Source organism: Austrofundulus limnaeus, unplaced genomic scaffold (assembly GCF_001266775.1).
Source record: "Austrofundulus limnaeus strain Quisiro unplaced genomic scaffold, Austrofundulus_limnaeus-1.0 Scaffold687, whole genome shotgun sequence".
NCBI classification, from domain to species: Eukaryota; Metazoa; Chordata; class Actinopteri; order Cyprinodontiformes; family Rivulidae; genus Austrofundulus; species Austrofundulus limnaeus.
Window position 1 is genome coordinate 105,590 of NW_013953089.1, and position 3,499 is coordinate 109,088.

At 40.4% G+C, this 3,499-nt stretch overlaps 1 protein-coding gene across 1 annotated transcript in view; it reads right to left on the reverse strand.

The window, feature by feature from the left end:
• Positions 1-2,702, reverse strand: part of LOC106531876 (monocarboxylate transporter 1) — a 37,360-nt gene extending 34,658 nt beyond the window's left edge. Inside the window, exon 1 of the mRNA XM_014027818.1 lies at positions 2,526-2,702. The gene's annotated coding sequence lies outside the window, so the exon portion shown is untranslated. The remainder of the gene's footprint in view (positions 1-2,525) is intronic.
• Positions 2,703-3,499: the final 797 nt, after the last annotated feature.

Genomic DNA, 3,499 nt, shown 5'->3' on the forward strand with positions numbered 1-3,499 from the left:
CACACACACACACACACACACACACACACGGGGGTGTGTGTGGGGGTGTTGTTTCACTGTTATTTAGCTAAACAGAGATAAATGACCATGTGAATAAAGTTGTTCCATTATGAATCTTTTGGAAAAAACTAATACTTTAAGTACGTTCCCATCAGCGCTGACTCAGCTGCAGTCTTGGTTCTAACCACTGAATTCGTCGTTTCTCTGCCTGGTACCGACCACCCTCTAAAAATAGCAAGTTGGAGTGAAGTGAACACACCTTGATCGCATACAGGAAGAGTAACCAGAATACTATTTATCATATAGTTACATTTGAACTTTAAACAATGCTTCTTACTTTTCCTGAACAAACAAAAAGACTTTCAACATCACAGCCCAGGAGAGTCCCAATTCTGGAGGGTTGATATCCTGCATGTTGTACTCTTTTCTGAGTTTCAGCACACTTCATTCAATGATTAAATCACCTCATGTTCCATAGAAGCCCGCTAATCACCCATTCATTCAAATCAGKTRTGTTGGAGCASAGAAACCTATAAAACCAAGCAGAAAGTGGAACTCCAGGACGGGACACTGCCTGCACCAGACTGTTAGTTGAAAACGTCAACCCATTATTTGCAGAGGTGTATAGWAACAGTACAGTTACTCTTTTACCATAATAAAGTCAATGTTTGAGAGTCTGGAATTTGATCACTTTTACTTTGATACATTTCAAAACAAAACTTTTACTTCTTTACATTAAAGAACACGTAACAAATTTAAATATAACCGAAACTCATGAAAGGAGTTATTTATGCACTCTAAAATGAAGAGTTGTACTTGAAGTTGAGTAAACGCAATCTATTGAACAGTTGAGCAAATTAAACAATTTACACATTAGTAAAAGTTTCATCTAATTTACAGTTACTCAAATCGGTTTATGGGAACCAGTTTACATAACTTAGTTAAGTAAACTCAACACTTCATTTTTTTTAGAGGGTGTAAAAGTATGTTTATTTTTCTGATTATTGTGAGCTTTTTAATGAGTTAAGGACAGGGAAATTCATTTTTGCCAAAGTCATATTCTATTACAAGTACGGATGCAAGATACATCGGCATTGACATCAGTATCAGCCTATATTAGTAATTTTTTAGAACATCGGTATCGCTCGATATGTAAAACGGGGCTGACATTAACGTCCAATTTTGATTTACCATTTTTAGCTTTTTCTTTCTGTTTTGGTAGGCGAAATGTTTGGTCGGGTGGTATCTGTTTGATCATCATAGAGGCTGCACAGCCATAAATAACCAACACCAAAAAATAAATAAATAAAATAAGTGTTTGTGCATATATGTATATAAATAATTTGTATGCTCGTGTAATATTGGTAAATCCGTTATTGGCCATTACACTAATAATAACAATAACAATAACAATAATAGATATATATATCGGCTGAAATTTTCATATCGGTGCATCCCTAATTACAAGGTATTTTTTTTACTTTTTTTAAGTACTTCATACACTTCTTATGTGTCAGAACGTTACATTGCCCAACACAAATGTTGAAATGCCATCATCATCATCATCTGAAGTTTTAGAGATTGACCAACACAAGGTTTCTCTAGCTGAGGCCAAGCTTTAGAAATCAAGGTACACCAAATTTATTTATTTATTTTAGTGRATACACGTCATTAAACACAACATTAACTGCTTAAATTAAACATTAACAACTCTAGACAWGCTTGTACACTTAATACAAAAGTGTAATCTAGTTTATAAAGTAGTTTGAAGCCTACAGTCATTGAGATTGTACAGGTGTGGATGATGAAAAAAAGCAGCAGCAGATTAATTAGCCTCTCTCTGAACAACGTTTATCTTTGGGGTGAACAAAACGTTTATTTCTGGTCATTTGATTAAAGTTTAGCAGGTTAATACTTCTAACCACAGAAAAAGTTTGTACTTTTGGGACATTTATCAAAGACAGTTTGCTGAAGTTCTGTCTTTAAAGACAGTTTCTGGGACAGACATGTTTTCACATCGTTTCAGTACATTAGTGAGTCCAGAAATGTAAAACACACCAGCTTTATTTAATTTGAATTAAGTCAAATTAAGCATTTGGTTGGGTTAGTTACCACACAGACTGAAGGTCGTCGGACGGGTTCGGTGTCCTCCACATGGCTCAGTTTCTACACATCTGAAGAGACAGGCCCGGTTAACAGAACCGAACCGAACCGAACCGAACCGAAAGCTCGTGGCAGACAGGGACAAGGCAACCTTCACGCTGTGGATGTAAAAATAGCGTCAGGCAGCACCACGCCACCCCGAAACTCACTACGTTCACGCTGTGGAGGGATCCTCTGAGCGGAAGCACGAGGGTATAACGGCGGCCGAGTGAAGCAAACGGAACCAGTAATAAGAAAAAAATAAAATAAAATAAAAAACCTGCCGCCTTGTTTAGAAATGAAGTCGCGCTGAGGACTGAATCAATAGCTCCCCTTCATTTAGCAATTTTCATTGCCGCCGCACGCGCCACGTTGTTACTCACCGCTGGTGTTCGTGGGCTGAAGAGCGGCCGCTAAACAGTCGGTGTGAGCCGGACAGAGAGTCTCCCCCGCTGCCTTTCCACCTGGACACGACGAGGCAGAGGTCTGGATGAAGCTTTGGGTACCAGAGTCACGCCAGATTAGAAACGCTCCGGGGTGGTGATGATGATGATGGTGGTAGTAGAGAAACCCGATGCGCATGAGCAGAAGAAGAGTCGAAGGGGCGGGGTCAGCACTCTTACTTGGAGGCACGTGCGAGTTTAGGGCGGAGTGCAGCTTGAGCGGCACGTACCTGATGGCAAACAGCTTAAATTTTTAATTGGATTAAACTCTCTCCTTCCTGTCCTTACCTCTTATTTATGCACTGCAGCTTTGTCCCGTCGAAGTTACACAACGCCTTCTTAAGGATTACAAACACATTTAAATCAACCTAYCAATCAACRTATTTTCAAACTTTAAATGAGCAGCTCAYTGCATTATTRTACTTTTCTATATTCCACAGTCCTGTACCTTGTGGAGGGTGAGTGTGTTTGCAGCCAGTTGAGGGTTGCCAGTGATGACAGAAAAGGGGTTAGGTGCTGCGATGTAGGGGACTTGGTGTTCCTGTATGAAGACTAGAGCTTGGTGCTCTAAGTGTGTAAACGGGATGTTGGAGGCTTCCTGTTGCTGTGGAGTTTTTCTGATCTTGCTGGCTGTGGTGAATCCTGATAATTTCTGCTTCACTGGCTGCTGTGCCGTTCCTGAGSTAGTTGCTGTTGTAGGTCCTGCTGCCATTCCTGTGGGCCGGCAGGGCAAGCCTAGTGAACTTTTGGGATTTTAAAGAGCAAATAAAGGTATTGGTTTTKCACCTCTGGTGTGGTGATTGCTTAAGGTCTGTGGCATGGTTTTCTGGGACTCGCATAGAAAGAGAGCTTTTAACCTTTCAATAACAGGGGTGGCATGGAGGGGTGGGTTGGTGGTGGATATGCCTTAAAAA